We start from the raw sequence: 18516 nt of genomic DNA, 5'->3' as shown, positions 1-18516 counted from the left end.
AAAAAACGTTGGATAGCACGGAGTCCGGAGGGGCGTGGCCAATCTAAGACGGCAGAGAGTTTGTCTGGATCCATTTGTAGTCCCTGGCCAGAGACCAAGTATCCTAGGAAAGGAAGAGATTGACATTCAAACAGACATTTCTCCATTTTGGCATAAAGTTGATTGTCACAAAGTCTCTGAAGAACCATGCGGACATGCTGGCGGTGTTCTTCTAGGTTGGCAGAAAAAATCAGGATATCGTCCAGATATACAACAACACAGGAATATAAGAGATCACGAAAAATTTCATTAACAAAGTCTTGGAAGACGGCAGGGGCGTTGCACAGGCCAAAGGGCATGACCAGATACTCAAAGTGTCCATCTCTAGTGTTAAATGCCGTTTTCCATTCATCCCCCTCTCTGATGCGGATGAGATTATAAGCACCTCTTAAGTCCAGTTTGGTAAAGATGTGGGCACCTTGGAGGCGATCAAAGAGTTCAGAGATGAGAGGTAGGGGGTAGCGGTTCTTTACCGTGATTTTATTAAGACCGCGGTAGTCAATGCAAGGACGTAGGGAGCCATCTTTTTTGGACACAAAGAAAAATCCGTCTCCGGCAGGAGAGGAGGATTTGCGGATAAAGCCCTTTTTTAAATTTTCCTGGATGTACTCAGACATAGCAAGAGTCTCTGGGGCAGAGAGAGGATAAATTCTGCCCCGGGGTGGAGTAGTGCCCGGGAGGAGGTCAATAGGACAGTCATAAGGCCTGTGAGGAGGTAGAGTCTCAGCTTGTTTTTTGCAAAAAACATCCGCAAAGTCCATATAGGCCTTAGGGAGACCGGTTACAGGGGGAACCACAGGGTCACGGCAAGGAGTACTGGGAACCGGTTTAAGGCAGTCCTTGAAACAAGAGGGGCCCCAACTCTTGATCTCCCCAGTGGACCAATCCAGGGTTGGGGAATGGTGTTGAAGCCAGGGTAGTCCAAGGAGAATTTCGGAAGTGCAATTGGGGAGGACCAAAAACTCAATTTTCTCGTGATGAGGTCCGATGCACATTAGGAGGGGCTCCGTGCGGAAACGTATGGTACAGTCCAATCTTTCATTGTTAACACAATTGATGTAGAGGGGTCTGGCGAGACTGGTCACCGGGATGTTGAACCTGTTGATGAGAGAGGCCAAAATAAAATTTCCTGCAGATCCGGAATCCAAGAAGGCCATAGTAGAGAAGGAGAAGGTAGAGGCAGATATCCGCACAGGCACAGTAAGACGTGGAGAAGCAGAGTTGACATCAAGGACTGTCTCACCTTTGTGCGGAGTCAGCGTACGTCTTTCCAGGCGGGGAGGACGGATAGGACAATCCTTCAGGAAGTGTTCGGTACTGGCACAGTACAGGCAGAGATTCTCCATGCGGCGTCGTGTCCTCTCTTGAGGTGTCAGGCGAGACCGGTCGACCTGCATAGCCTCCACGGCGGGAGGCACAGGAACGGATTGCAGGGGACCAGAGGAAAGAGGAGCCGGGGAGAAAAAACGCCTCGTGCGAACAAAGTCCATATCCTGGCGGAGCTCCTGACGCCTTTCGGAAAAACGCATGTCAATGCGAGTGGCTAGATGAATGAGTTCATGTAGGTTAGCAGGGATTTCTCGTGCGGCCAGAACATCTTTAATGTTGCTGGATAGGCCTTTTTTAAAGGTCGCGCAGAGGGCCTCATTATTCCAGGATAGTTCTGAAGCAAGAGTACGGAATTGTACGGCGTACTCGCCAACGGAAGAATTACCCTGGACCAGGTTCAACAGGGCAGTCTCAGCAGAAGAGGCTCGGGCAGGTTCCTCAAAGACACTTCGAATTTCCGAGAAGAAGGAGTGTACAGAGGCAGTGACGGGGTCATTGCGGTCCCAGAGCGGTGTGGCCCATGACAGAGCTTTTCCAGACAGAAGGCTGACTACGAAAGCCACCTTAGACCTTTCAGTAGGAAACTGGTCCGACATCATCTCCAAGTGCAGGGAACATTGAGAAAGAAAGCCACGGCAAAATTTAGAGTCCCCATCAAATTTATCCGGCAAGGATAGTCGTAGGCCTGAAGCGGCCACTCGCTGCGGAGGAGGTGCAGGAGCTGGCGGAGGAGATGATTGCTGAAGCTGTGGTAGTAGCTGCTGTAGCATCACGGTCAGTTGAGACAGCTGGTGGCCTTGTTGCGCTATCTGTTGTGACTGCTGGGCGACCACCGTGGTGAGGTCGGCGACAACTGGCAGAGGAACTTCAGCGGGATCCATGGCCGGATCTACTGTCACGATGCCGGCTGGCAGGAGGTGGATCCTCTGTGCCAGAGAGGGATTGGCGTGGACCGTGCTAGTGGACCGGTTCTAAGTCACTACTGGTTTTCACCAGAGCCCGCCGCAAAGCGGGATGGTCTTGCTGCGGCGGTAGTGACCAGGTCGTATCCACTAGCAACGGCTCAACCTCTCTGACTGCTGAAGATAGGCGCGGTACAAGGGAGTAGACAGAAGCAAGGTCGGACGTAGCAGAAGGTCGGGGCAGGCAGCAAGGATCGTAGTCAGGGGCAACGGCAGGAGGTCTGGAACACAGGCTAGGAACACACAAGGAAACGCTTTCACTGGCACAATGGCAACAAGATCCGGCGAGGGAGTGCAGGGGAAGTGAGGTATAAATAGGGAGTGCACAGGTGAACACACTAATTAGAACCACTGCGCCAATCAGCGGCGCAGTGGCCCTTTAAATCGCAGAGACCCGGCGCGCGCGCGCCCTAGGGAGCGGGGCCGCGCGCGCCGGGACAGGACCGACGGAGAGCGAGTCAGGTACGGGAGCCGGGGTGCGCATCGCGAGCGGGCGCCACCCGCATCGCGAATCGCATCCCGGCTGGAGGCGGTATCGCAGCGCACCGGGTCAGTGGATCTGACCGGAGCGCTGCAGTAGCGAGAGTGTAGCGAGCGCTCCGGGGAGGAGCGGGGACCCGGAGCGCTCGGCGTAACAGTAGGGTCCATCCCAAATGAGATCACCTTATAGCGGTGGGACGGTCCAAGCTATTTGGCCGCCAAATTGCAAGCTAAGTACCTCACTACTTTTTATTTCCATTTATTACACCATAGCTGTATAGCTTTTCATGTTGTATCTATATACTCACGTTTTATCTATATCTTGGTGCTAGCAGTGTGTTGCTGTATTCTTCTGTTGCTGTATATTTAGCCCAGCAGCTTGCACCTGTAAGCCAGGTCCATATAATAGTTTGGAATCAATAGTGCTGGCTGACTAATTCTTTTGTCTAGATAGATAGATAGATAGATGTACAAATGCATTGTTTTTTGCTCTGATGCAATGAAAAGCCTGCACTTTAACCGGACCTAGTGACTGGCGCTGTTTCCTTTAAGTGACGCTTTGCATCTAACCCCACGCTTGGCAAGTGGGTGGAGTACGTGCACCACACTAGTGATCATCCTGTGCTGGGTCCCTTCCATTGGACTGTAGATAGATAGATAGATAGATACAGTACATAGATAGATACAGTGAGTGGATAGATAGATAGATAGATAGATAGATAAAGTAGATAGATACAGTATATAGATAGATAGATAGGAAAGGATAGGTAGATAGATATTTAGACAACCAGACAGACCAACAAACAGATAGATAGATACATGGGAGAAGAAGAAGCAGCAACACTCTGTATAGTATAGGTGGCATTCGGGTGCTGTAGGTACACGGTGCTGTTTTGAGGGTCAGTAGAGATATAAAGCAAAATACGACCAAAACACTCACAGGATGAGGTGAAGGAGTGGCTTTATTCCATCACAACCGAATGGCGACGTTTCGGCTACGCAATTGCAGCCATTATCAAGCAACAAGCAACTGGACAAATGGTGGTATATATAGGTAAACAAGTGATTGGTCAATTGGTTTACAAAAAAACAGGTGATGCATATACATTGAAATAATTATACAGGCGGTACATATGCAAAAAAACAGTCATCCCCATCACCAAAGGGGAGTGCCGTGAGCAGTGTACATTGATAAAGTATATAAAACTCACTGAGGGCGGCGCTGGATATAGGAGACTCACATGGAGAAGGACATCATCGGTGCCATGTTGTGGAGGGCACGGGCTGTACTGCGCTTGTGTTGGGAGAAGCAGAGGACTGGAGGAACCGGCGTTGCATGTGCGCACGTTTGCGCATGCGCGCACATGCGCAATATGCACCGCAAAGCCGTCCAATAGATGGGCAGGTGGAATCAGGTGCTGCGCAGCCTCTGTAGTGTAAGGGGATGCTGGCGGCCATAATGTGGACTGGCAAACTAGCCAGAATATGAATGATAGTTATTGCACAAGCATAGGGAAAATATTATGAGCTTAGTGCAATATACAGTAGAGCATGTATTAAGACATAGTGCCAGTGCTTGGGCTAAATAATAGTGGTAGTAAGAACACCGCTATGTACATGATGATATTAAGCGGGGACAATTGCAAGTCCCTATGTTATTGGGTGACACTCAGACAAGTCAAACATGCTGAAGGTGGGTTCTGAGCCACAAGATGGCCACTAACTTTATCCAGAGAGGATACCCCAAACAATTGGTATCCTCCTGCCATTCCAGGGTGATGGCCATGGACCGTAATTCCTTAATACACCATTCCAAACCCCCCACAGAAGCCATCAGGATTCCATTTATAACCACATACAATGACCTATCTCTTGACATTTCAAATGTCATATGCAAACATTGACCCATTTTTTCTCAATCCTTCCCCACTATCCATGATTTTCAATCTCCTCCCTTGATGTCACACAAATGACCAGCCAATCTATGGGCCAAACTTGTCAAGTCTGACATATCCACCAAACCAGCCACATCTCAACCTTATCTGACTGTACAAGCTAGGGGTTCCTACCCTTGCTGCAATTGCATAAATTGCTCACGTATGATTAATGGCACTCACTTCACACATCCTACTACTGGCCAACAATTCTCCATCAAACATTACCTCACCTGTTCTTCCAGATTTGTAGTGTACATTCGTCCATGTAAACTCCTGTACGTGGGAGAGACGACTGGGGAATTCAAGGTTAGGATGAATCAACATAGATACACAATCTGCAAATCTCCCTGGGGTGATGGTGGTTTGGTGGTGTGGCTGCAACGCTCGCTATCCAGGTGTGTGGCCTCTTCACCTGTTGCCCCTCAGCCACGCTATCGGCGTGGATGTTGGGCAGCCACCTCCACCCCAATAACATAGGGACTTGCAATTGTCCCCGCTTACTATCATCATGTACATACCTGTGTTCTTACTACCACTATTATTTAGCCCTAGGATTGGAACTATGAACATATGCTCTTTTGCCATCTATATTGCACTACACTCATAATATTTTCCTTATGCTTGTAATATCTATCATTCATATTCTTGCTAGTTTGCCAGTCCACATTATGGCTGCCAGCATCACCATACACTACAGAGGACGGCTTTGCGACGCATATTGTGCAAACACGCATGCATGCACAACGCCAATTCTGGCTCCTCCAGTCCTCTGCTCCTCCCGACACAGGCGCAGTACAGCCCGCGCTCTCCACAACATGGCGCCGATGCCATCCTTCTCTATGTGAGTCTCCTGTATCCAGCGCCGACCCTCAGTGAGTTTTATATACTTTATCATTGTACACTGCTCACAGCACTCCCTTGGGGATGTCACACTATGACTGTTATTTGCATATGTACCGCCTGTATAATTATTTCAATGTATATGCATCACCTGTTTTTTGTAAACCAATTAACCAATCACTTGTGTACCTATATATACCAACATTTGTCCACTTGCTTGTTGCTTGATAATGGCTGCAATTGCATAGCCGAAACATCGCCATTCGGTTGTGATGTAATAAAGCCACTCCTTCACCTCATCCTGTAAGTGCTATTGTCATATTTTACTTTAGATAGATAGATATTCATGTTAATTTAAAGATGCGAGGAATGTATAACTGTATAGTAGAATTGATTTGTTATAATCTAGCCATTGCCACTATTAATTTCTATAAATGTTTATGTAGTATAACAAAAATCTATTACTAATAGTATGAAAATGTAAAAAAAAATCTTAATATTTACATGTTACAAATAGAAATTAAATTCCCCCTTATTTACCAAATACCCTTCTGCTTCATTTATTGTGGTGCATTGCTTTCATCATGCCTCCCAACTCAGCAAACTTTATTATAGCCTTCCAACTTACAAAGAAAATAACTTCCCAATACAGAATGTCTGCAATTTGTCCATTTTTCAGCTATGACAGGCAACAGATTGTTTTAAGCATAGCGCAGAACAATTTGAAACATGCTTGTTACATGAGTAGTCAATTAGAACTCATCTCAAGACAGGCTAAATTGAGCAGAGAATAGAGAACCCTCCAAAACATGTCACTTTGATCTTTTTTTTTTCACTTCATGCCTATTGTTTTGCATTCCTTATGTCTCCTTACTAAATGCAATATTATGACTACCTTAATAACTGCACTTTTACAACATTCATCAAAAGTAGACTATAAGAGGATTCTAGTTAACCATCAGTGCAACCTTTACTAATGGGAGATGAACAACAAATAACCTTGTTCATAAACACATACCTACAAGACCTAATGACCCTGAAATCTTACCCAACCTTAAAGGGAATGTGTCATCAGAAAATGACATATTGTTCAAATCGAGTTTTTATGTTAGCTGGGTTTTTAAAAGATTTTTCTGTGATAGTTTTTTTTTTTTTTTTTTTTTCATTCTACTATTTATATTTTTAAAATAATCCTAAAAGTTTGAATTCTGGCAACAAGGTCTAAAACAAAGCTGAGCCTTCCTGTTCTGTGCAGATCATTTCTCAGCAGTGCCCTTCTTTTCTTCACAGACAGGGGTACATGGTAACACCAGTATATAAATAAAACACTTTTCACAATTGCTAAAGCTCAGCACCCCCTCCCTGTAGAATGACCACTGAAAAGGCCACAGAGAATACCCAGTAACATTTCCAGTTCATGTAAATGGGGCAGGTCCTGTCTATTGTTGTCTATGGTCCCTTAGTCCTGCAGTTAAGCATATCACTAAATGCTGTTCCTGTGTAGTTTGATATAAACACCTTTGCATTTTCATGGTCATGATCCTTCCCCCACCTGTTTATGTCCTTGCTTAGCACAATTGTCTCTGTTCTGTGGTCTGGCAGGTTGCCATTAAGTTGACATCTTATTAACAAAGGGGGAGGTTTATTAATAGTGATTTACTGTATGAGTCCTGCACCAGTACTTGGCCACCATACAACATGCACCACATTCACCAAGAAGATGCACTCGGCAATTAATCTACAGTAATAGTGCACAAGCGGGGAGCAGATGGGTAATGTGTGCAGGGAGCAATCAGGATGGAGAACAATGGAAAGAAATAGCGAGCTGTCTCACACACACAGCAAAGAAGATTACATGAAGTGAAAACTATGAAGCCATGGTTAATGTTGTGATTGCACACGGTCAAACTTTCAGTAACTGCTAAATAAAGCAGCACTCTTACAACCATTACTCTCCCTGTTTCCCTCTGTCAGCCTTTGGTTGCTTGGTTCTTTTGATGTATCCTCAATCTTCCTGGACCAGGCTTGTGGGTCCATGTTGCTGTGAGCATCCTGACCTGCTTAGCTATACCACACCCTGGCCTGTTATTCTGCTACTTTTTATGTTTACTTAATGCAGCATAAAGCATGCTCATTCAGATTTATCATGTAAGTAAACTTTAAGCTCAGTTCTGGCTAGAGGAATTGCGCAAGGCGCACGAAACAACTTGTTTCAGCATCCCGGTCCTCCCTGCTACTCCCCCGCCTGACACCTGCCTCCAGTCACCAATGAGTGAATAAAGAAGTCCTGCATGGTGAGTGTCGCCTCCTTTGTTTCTCTTTACACCATGAATTTGCTGCTTCTTTTGGGGCTGAGCACCACTCCCGCAGGTTGTTCAGTCAGTGCATCCACCTGTGCATCCTTGCATTCCTCCCCAGGCTTATTCTCGTATGTGCCGGCTCCACTTCTCCTGTACACTCAAGCTCCACCTAGTGTTTATAGTGGTTTATATACAGTCATGGCCATAAATGTTGGCACCCCTGAAATCTTTCTAGAAAATGAAGTATTTATCAAAAGGATTGCAGTTACACATGTTTTGCTATACACGTTTATTCTCTTTGGCTGACATTTATCATTTGTCTTTAAACTGCTTTTTGTGTCTACAAAAGGCGCAAAAAATGCGCAAGCAGGGCTTATTTGCGCCTTTTTTTGCACCTTTTGGTTTACACATTTCTGCAGATTTTGAGTTGAAATCCACAGATTTTGGCAATACCCATGATATGGAAGGATTTTATGAACTTCGCCTTTTTGTGAAAAGGCGCAAAAATGCCACAAAGCTACTGAAAAGTCTCTAAAACTACACCACCCAAGACTTAGCTTAGCATTTTGGTGTATGTGAAGAGAAAAATTTCAGAAAATGTGACCTGCACAAAATGTATCAAATGCTCTGTGGCCATTTAATAAATTTGGTGTTCCTACACATTAAACAAGGTGTAGAAAAATGATTCACTTACACCTACAATGATAAATGCTGGCCTTTGTGTAGATTGGAACTAACACAAAAAAAGGAGGAAAAAAAGAAAATTGGACATAATGTCACACCAAACTCCAAAAATGGGCTGGACAAAATTATTTGCACCCTTAACTTAATATTTGGTTGCACACCCTTCGGAAAAAATAACTGAAATCAGTTTTATTCCCTATAACCATCAATAAGCTCCTTACACCTCTCAGCCGGAATGTTGGACCACTCTTCCTTTGCAAACTGCTCCAGGTCTCTCTTATTGGAAGGGCGCCTTTTCCCAACAGCAATTTTAAGATCTCTCCACAGGTGTTCAATGGTATTTAGATCTGGACTCATTGGTGGCCACTTCAGAACTCTCCAGCGCTTTGTTGCCATCCATTTCTGGGTGTTTTTTGACGTATGTTTGGGTTCATTGTCCTGTTTAAAGACCCAAGATCTCAGATGTAACCCCAGCTTTCTTACACTGGGCTGTACAGTGCGAGCCAAAATCTGTTGGTAATCCTTAGATTTCATGATGCCTTGCACACATTCAAGGCACCCAGTGCCAGAGGCAGCAAAACAACCCCAAAACATAATTGAACCTTTACCATATTTCACTGTATATACTGGGGGAGATTCTCAAAGAATTTTGCAGCAAAAAAATCTATTTTGCGCCCAAATTTTTGGTGCGAAAAGAATCGACCACATTTTCAAAGACCTTTGTGCCGCGGTTTACAATGTTCACATCAGTTTTTTTTTAAAGTGGGCATGTCCACATATTGTCTGCTTTACATGATATTTTGAAAGGGGTGAGAGTCCAGTTTACATCAAAAATTTCACACCAGCTTTTTGATAGTGTAGAAATCACAGAAATGGTTTTAATGTTTTTTTTTTTTTTTTTTTTTTTTGGGGGGGGGTTCTGAGTTTTTGGGGGAAAATGTGTTACTTAAGTAATTATTTAAAAAAAAGAAATAATTATTATTGAAAAATGTTATAAAATATATATTTTTTTTTTTCTTTTTTTTTCTTGGTCACTGCATCTGCATTACATTTAAGCTCAGAAATGTTTTATTTATACAGTTATTGGTTGTCTGGGCACTAGTAACAATAGAGTATTGTGTGATATGTTTTTGCCAGAATTTTCTGGGATGTAAAATTTGGCGCCGAACTTGGCAATTTTTGTGCAAAAAAAGTCCAATATGGCTGCAACAAAAAAAAAAATTGGGTGCGAAAATGAATTTTCACATATTTTCAGATTTTCAAAGCAGCACAAAAGACCTTTGAAAATGTGAGGAGAAAAAAAAAGGTGTGGATAATATCCCTGCAACAGAAAATACAGTAGCTTTTGAGAATGTCCCCCACTGTTTTTTTGTTTTTTTTCTAGGCCTCATTCCGTTTTTGTTTACCACATGTTTGGTAAACAGTAGAATAATGTGCTTTACCAAATAGCTCTATCTTGGTCTCATCTGTCCACAAGACGTTTTCCCAGAAGGATTTTGGCTTATTCAAGTTCATTTTGGCAAAATGTAGTCTTGCTTTTTATGTCTCTGTGTCAGCAGTGGGTTCCTCCTGGGTTTCCTGCCATAGTGTTTCAATTCATTTAAATGTCGATGGATAGTTCGCGCTGATACTGATGCTCCTTGAGCCTGCAGGACAGCTTGAATATCTTTGGAACTTGTTTGGGGCTGCATATCCACCATCCGGACTATCCTGCGTTGACATCTTTCATACATTTTTCTCTTCTGTCCATGCCCAGGGAGATTAGCTACAGTGCCATGGGTTTCAAACTTCTTGATAATGTTGCACACTGTGGACAAAGGCAAATCTAGATCTCTGGAGATGGACTTGTAACAATAAGATTGTTGGAATTTTTCCACAATTTTGGTTCTCAAGTTCTCAGATAGTTCTCTCTCCTTTTTCTTTTGCCAATGCTTAGTGTGGCACACACATACACACAATGCAAAGACTAAGTGAACTTCTCTCCTTTTTATCTGCTTTCAGGTGTGATTTTTATATTGCCCACACCTGTTACTTGCCCCAGGTGAGTTTAAAGGAGATACATGCTTGAAACAATCTTATTTTTCCACAATTTTGAAAGGGTGCCAATAATTTAGTCCAGCTCATTTTTGGAGTTTGGTGTGACATTATGTCCAATTTGCTTTTTTTCCTCCTTTTTTTGGTTTAGCTCCAATACATACAAAGGGAATAAACATGTGTATAGCAAAACATGTGTTACTGCAATCCTTTTCTGTGAGAAATACTTCATTTTCTAGAAAAATTTCAGGGGTGCCTACATTTACAGCCTTGACAGTATGTGTAGGATGTTAGTTGCTTCTTGTTCAACAACAAGACCATACCAGATAATATTTAGTGCTTTGATGCACACTCTAAAACTGATAGATTGAAACAGGGCCCATGACACCATTCATCTTTGATTAGACATGTGCCCTTAAAGGGATATTTCAGTTTCTAAAATGTATCTCTTATTGTGCTGGGGCAGTCATGAAAAAAAGAAAAACACATACTTACTTACCATGCTTCCTTGGGGTTCCCCTGTGAAGTCTTACTGTCCTGCACTGAATACTTTGCCTTCTACTTCTGAGACATTATCATCTCAGCAGTGACACCTGCTCAGCAGTAGAACGTTGAAAATGGAAAAGGATTCCCCTGGATTAAGGCGCTTATCCCAATGTATAGAAAAATAACTTTTATTGCAACGTGTTTCAATCCTGAACTAGGAACTTCATCAGGCATACATTACATACTATACAATACATACTATGTATTGTATGCCTGATGAAAATCCTAGTTCAGCATCGAAACGCATTGCAATAAAAGTTATTTTCCTATCCATTGGGATAAGCACCTTAATCCAGGGGGATCCTTTTCCATTTTCAACATTCTCATGCTTTTACCGGAATGGCTGAAATCATCCATGGGTCTTCCCCTTGGCGGCTACCCTGCACTTTTTTTCCAGATGCTACTGTAAAGACCCCAAGTTATCTACATATTTTACCACATCCTAGCTGTCCTCACTAGGGGCGCACCCTGTTGTGTTTTTTCTTGTTGTTTATAACTGCTCGGCGGTGACACTAAAAGGCCCACTTTCACTGCTGCCCAGTAGTTATCCCACTGGACCTCCACAATTTATGTTTTTATGAAAGTGTATAATCTTAATGTGTTAAGTAATTTTGTATTTAGAAATTACTGTAGTAAGCCATTCCTATATAGAGTACTGTAATAAACCCTTCAGCTACAGCAGTTATCCAGATTACTCATTCAATAATGGTAAGCAAGAAAATTTGATAGTTTCCAGAAACTGACACAGAGAGGCCAAGATTTATCAACCTGCCTGAAACCATAGCTGTTAAGTATTGTCTTTATCAACCAATCACAGCTCAGCTTTTATGTCACCAGAGCTCATAAATATATCAAAGATAAGCTGTGATTGGTTGTTATGGACAAAGCCAGACAGTTGGTTTCAGGCAGATTAAGAAATCTGGGAAACAGTGTATTAAGAAAATCATATAACTATTACAATACACCTACTATGTACGTTCTCAAAAGATTTAAAACAACCTTCTATTGAGGCCCATAAGACCAATGACAACTCTTTGAATTGTAGGTTTTACAGGTGTACATCAGTTACCAGAATGCCACCTACTGAGAACACCATAACATAGTAACATAGTTCATAAGGTTGAAAAAAGACCAGAGTCCATCAAGTTCAACCTATAACCCTAAAGAGTCCCTACTGAGTTGATCCAGAGGAAGGCAAAAAATCTTCATAATAGAGTTAAAAATTCCTTCCCAATTCCAAATATGGCAGTCAGAATAAATCCCTGGATCAACGTTCTGTCCCTATAAATCCAGTATACATAACCAGCGATGTTATTACTCTACAAAAATGCATCCAGACCCTTATTTGAACTCTTTTACAGAGTTCACCATGACCACCTCCTCAGGCAGAGAATTCCACAGTCTCACTGCTCTTACAATAAAGAACCCCCGTCTGTGTTGGTGTAGAATCCTTCTTTCCTCTAGACGTAGAGGATGCCCCCTTGTTAAAGATACAATTCTGGGTATAAATAGATTATGGGAGAGATCTCTGTACTGTCCCCTCATATATTTATACATGGTTGTTAGGTCACCCCTAAGTCTTCTTTTTTCTAAACTAAATAACCTTAATTCTGATAATCTTTCTGGGTACTGTAGACCTCCCATTCCCTGTATTACCCTGGTTGCCCGTCTTTGAACCCTCTCCAGCTCCAATATATCTTTCATGTAAACTGGTGCCCAGTACTGTACACAGTATTCTATGTGTGGTCTGACTAGTGATTTGTACAGTGGTAGAATTATTTCCTTGTCGTGGGCATTTATGCCCCTATTGATGCATCCCATGATTTTATTTGCCTTGGCAGCAGCTGCCCAACAGTGGTCACTACTGCTAAATGTACTGTTAACTAAGACTCCCAAGTCCTTTTCCACGTCAGTCGTCCCAAGTGTTCTTCCATTTAACACATTACCCCTCGAAATTTTCTTCCCCATGTGCATTACCTTACATTTATCAGTGTTGAACCTCATCTGTCACTTCTCAGCCCAAACCTCCAACGTATCCAGATCCATTTGTGACAGTGCACGGTCCTCTATTGAGTTTACCACTTTACAGAGTTTAGTAACATCTGCAAAGATTGCTACTTTACTATTCAACCCAAGGTCATCAATGAATATATTAAATAGTACAGGACCCAAGACGGACCCCTGTGGGGCATCATTAGTATCAGTCACCCAATCAGAATAAGTACCATTAATAACCACCCTCTGTTTCCTATCACTGAGCCAGTTACTTACCCACTTACACACGTTCTCCCCCAGCCCAATCCTTCAAATTTTCTGCACCAACCTTTTATGTGGAACCGTATCTAATGCTTTGGAAAAATCCAGATATACGACATCCAGCGATTCCCCCTGGTCCAGACTGGAGCTCACCTCCTCATAAAAGCTGATCAGGTTAGTTTGACAGGACCAATCCCTCATAAAGCCATGCTGATATGGGGTCATACATTTATTTTTATCAAGATACTCCAAAATAGCATCTCTTAGAAAACCCTCAAACAATTTACATACAACGGAGGTTAAACTAACAGGTCTATAATTCCCGGGGTCACCTTTTGGCCCCTTTTTTTAAATATTGGCACCACATTTGCCATGCGCCAGTCTTGGGGACCTTCCCTGTCACTATAGAGTCCCTGAATATTTAAAATAGGGGTCTGTCTATTACATTACTTAATTCCTCTAGAACACAGGGGTGAATGCCATCTGGACCTGGTGATTTGTCTATTTTGATTTTTGTAGGTGGCACTGTACTTCTTCCTGGGTTAGACAGGTGACCTGTACTGGGGAGTTTACCTTATCTCACTGTATTTCACCTGGCATTTCATTTTCCTCGTGAATACAGTGGAGAAGAATTTGTTTAATATATTTGCTTTTTCCTTATCCCCATCCTGATTCCTCATCATTTTTCAAAGGGCCAACACTTTCATTTTTGACATTTTTGCCATTTATATAGGTAAAGAACATTTTGGGGTTAGTTTTACTCTCTTTGGCAATGAGTCTTTCTGTCTCTATTTTTGCAGCTTTTATCTGTTTTTTACATATTTTAAATTTTTCTCTATAGCTTTTTAATGCTTCTTCACTGCCATCCTGTTTTAGTAGTTTAAATGCTTTATTTTTGTCATATATTGCCCCCTTAGGGTGCGTTCACACGCTAGTAACTAGCAGCAGATTTTCCGCTGCGAGAAAACTGCTGCGAGTTACGCTACCATTCATTTGAATGGGTCCACGGACAGTCCGCAAATCTGACACTATTGCGGACTTTCTGTGGACCCATTTAAATCAATGGTAGCATAACTTGCAGCGAGTTTCCTGCAGCGGAAAATCCGCTGCTGGTTACTAGCGTGTGAACGCACCCTTAACGTTCTTATACATCAATATTGGTTTTCTTTTGTTTGTGACCCTTTTATTCCCATAAGGTATATACATCTTACAGTGAGAATTTAAGATATATTTAAAAGTCTCCCATTTAGTGTCAGTATTCATGTTTTTGAGGACATTATCCCATTTTATATTGTTAAGGGCTTCTCTGAGTTGATCAAATTTTGCCTTCCTAAAGTTCAATGTTTTTGTGGCCCCTCGAGAGATTCCCTTATTGAGGAACAAGTTATAATGTATTATATTATAATCACTATTTCCTAGGTGTCCTTCTACTTGTATATTAGTTACTCTGTCAGGTCTGTTGGTTAATATTAAGTCTAGTAGGGTGCCCCCTCTGGTCGGGCCCTGCACCATTTGGGATAAGTATGGGAGAGATTTATTAAAAGCTGTGTAGAGGAGTGGTGCAGTTGCCCATAGCAACCAATCAGATTGCTTCTTTCATTTTTGAAATGGCCTCTGAAAAATAAAAGAAGAAATCTGGTTGCTATGGACAACTACACCACTCTTCCTCTGCACAGGTCCCCCCCCCCCCCCTATATTCTCATTTCCTTAAAGTGAATTTCTACCTTTTGCAGGGATCTGTCACCACCTCAGAGAGGGCAGAATAAGGTAGGGAGAGACATGCCGATTCCAGCATAATATCTGTTATATGCAGGGATGGGATTTAAATTTTTAACAAGTCCCCTACTTGCCATGCCCGCTATGTAGCGCATCACGGAAATTTATTTCTACTAAAATAATCAAATATACAAATTGCCAAGTGGTTTTTACCAGTCCCACTATGACCTTAGCAATGGTAAGTGTATGCTGGGAGTGGTTCCACCCATCATAACTTCAGAACTTACAAGTGACTACAGCACAGATGAGCCAAACAAGAGAATACACAATGATATCAGTGACTACAGGTGGATCTTCTATGTAGTTTTTACATTTTCTCTTCATGTGGTCCAGACTAACATGGCCTCTTCGAACTTCATCTTCCCTCTTCATAATAAGATGTCCAAAAATCATTGTTTTTTCCTGCTGATAATGATGCTGCAACACACTATGCCATCTGAATATAACCCTGCCACACACTGTGCCCCCTAAATATAGTGCTGCAGCACAGTGTCCTCTGAAATAAAACTGCCACGCACTGTGCCCTCTGAATATAATACTGCTACACATTGTGCCATTGTATTATAATGCTGCTATTCACTGTACCATCCGAATATAATGCTGCCACACACTGTCCTTTCATTAAAATGCTGTTGTACACTGTACCCTCTGAGTATAACCCTGACAGACACTGTGCCGTCTGAAGATAACACTGCCACACACTATGTCCTCTAAATATTTCCCTTTCACACACTGTGACCGCTTAAATGTATTAATATATACTGTGCCCCCTTTATGGATTTATGATATACTGTGTCCCCAGATTTGGATAAATTATACACAATTAATTATATGTACTATGCCACAAAAAGTGAATTAGTTATATAGTATGCCTCTACAAATGAATTAATGACATACTGTGCCCCCATTATGTATACCATACTTACCAGTCCCATGTCTACTCCCACACTAGAGCACTAGAGGCCACTCTGGTCTCAGTTAGTCAGGACTGGAACCTAGATAGAAGTGCAGGCAACCTTATTACGTAATTACGCTATTCTTGTCCTTCAATTGTAAGTCATCATAAGGATGCACTTAAAATTAATTAACAGCCAATGAACTGTTACAGGGATACTGCTTCTCCCCAGTTTGCCGAACCAAGTGGTTAACAAGTTGCACTGTCGAAAGATTTCTCATATTCTTGAGATGGAGTCACCGCCCTGCCACTGCTGATTGACAGCGCCTTCCCAATACTGTGCACAGGAAAGAAAAACAGTCAATCAATGGTTGGAGGGCAGTGGAGGTGACTTCTGAAAAATACTGAGGACTGGATCATATCAAAGAGGACTCCTTCAGAACAATGTAATGTGAGTGCTGCAACTTACAAAGTGTAAATTTCATGAAAATTACATAAGAGACACTTATTACAAACTCAAAGATGAAACTAGTGTATCTGTCATTGCTTTATATTGCTCTCAGGGAAGCAAAAGAATGGGGACAAATTACCTTTAACACTACATAGGTTTAGGTTCAACATTCTATATTGATTAATTCCTATTATATAACTTACTATTTATGTAACTCCAGATAAGATAAAGAAAGCGGAGTGCTCACCGTTCCATAGTAGGCAGGTTACGTCGATGGAGTGATCCTGGGACTGGGCATAGGTCTAAGCAGGGAGGCGGCAGCTGGAAATCGGGGTGGAGCTCAGACATCGGGCCATGGACCATTACACGCCCCAAGGTGCTTCGTCAGGCCGCTGAGACTCAGCGGCCTGACGTAGCGTCTAGGGGCGTGTAACGGTCCGTAGCCCGACGTCTGAGCTCCCCCCGGTTTCCAGCTGCCGCCTCCCTGCTTGGACCTATGCCTGGTCCCGGGATCACTCCATCGACGTGACCTGCCTACTATGGAACTGGGAGCGCTCCGCTTTCATTATCTTCTGTTGTGGAGTTACATATGTTGCTGTTTGTTTCTTAGCGTTAGCGCTCACCTTGCTTCGACTACACTCACCTGAGTAATTGCACAGCATCTATGCAGCACGGTGGTGCTGGCTTTGACTTTTTCCTTCGTGATTAGAGTAACTTACTACTTATTTTACTAGTTTTCAAAGTTTTTTTTTTCATATGGAATACCAAGTTCACTATAGTTAGTTCATAAAATCTGGCTGCCTACAGCTGCCACAGGAGGATGCTTATGAGCATACTGTATTTTGTATAGATTTTAGTGTATAAACATTATACATTGAGCCTATAAACTCTCTTTGGTGGTGAATCCAGGCAGCCAGAATTTACCCCCAGATTGTAAATCTGTAACAAAAAAAAATAAATAAATAAATAAATATATATATATATATATATATATATATATATATATATACAAAATCAAAAACTTTGCGTCTGCTAAAGCACAAAACTTTATTTTTTAGAACCTATAGACATGTATCTGTTTTCTTTAAAAGCCGCAAAACATAACTCTACCAAATTGGTAACATGCTGATGTCCAAAAAAATTAAAGACTACTCAACACAACATAAATAGAAATGCCAATGTGAAAACCTAAAAGTGCTATATATCCCATTGTGTGGCAGAGTATAGCGTTTGTATCATCACACTAGTATAAGATCATTTTCATGAAGTAAGGAGACCCTGTTTTCCATTTATTTCATTTCAGTGCAGAACTGTGTTGAAACTCTCACATCAGTTCCAAAAACTGAACACATCTGTGCTGCATGTACACAGAAGTACGTAATTCATTTCCATGTGGTATTTTTACACCAGGGGGATAAGGCAGGTCATCTTTAAACAAACAGAAAAAGGAAAGCTTCTGTGTGACTTGGCCAAATATTAACAGAGTGAAGGAACTCCTGATAGATGCAAGAAAAAGACAGACGTATAACAAAACACTAATGTGTTATTCTATTTCAAAGGCCCAAAAGCCTCTTTTGCGAGTGTTCCAAATCATATGGACATCATACAGTTACAGCATATTATTATGTTTCGCAGTCTAGTCAAGATGAATTGATGGAAGAGCAGGTGAGGATACTAACAGCTTGGTGATAATTCACACAACATAACCTCCACAACTAACATCTGCCAGCAAACTCACCGCTGTCACATGCAATTTCTCCCAGAATAGTCTTTAAGTAATAAAGTTCTTCTAAATCATTACTCAGGATTGAGAAAAAAAACTGTAATATTTCAAGCTAGAAAAAAAAGAAGGCTAATACAGATGTTAGGCGGCTGATATGCTGCGCGAGTTATTTAATTATTCCCCACAGTACTGCCCCAGCAATCTGCTGACATTTAGCCCCGACCTTGCAAATCCTCAGTAAATATTAATATATCAACTCAAACA

Source organism: Hyla sarda, chromosome 5 (genome assembly GCF_029499605.1).
Source record: "Hyla sarda isolate aHylSar1 chromosome 5, aHylSar1.hap1, whole genome shotgun sequence".
Taxonomy (NCBI): Eukaryota; Metazoa; Chordata; class Amphibia; order Anura; family Hylidae; genus Hyla; species Hyla sarda.
Note: the sequence above shows the minus strand (reverse complement) of the source record.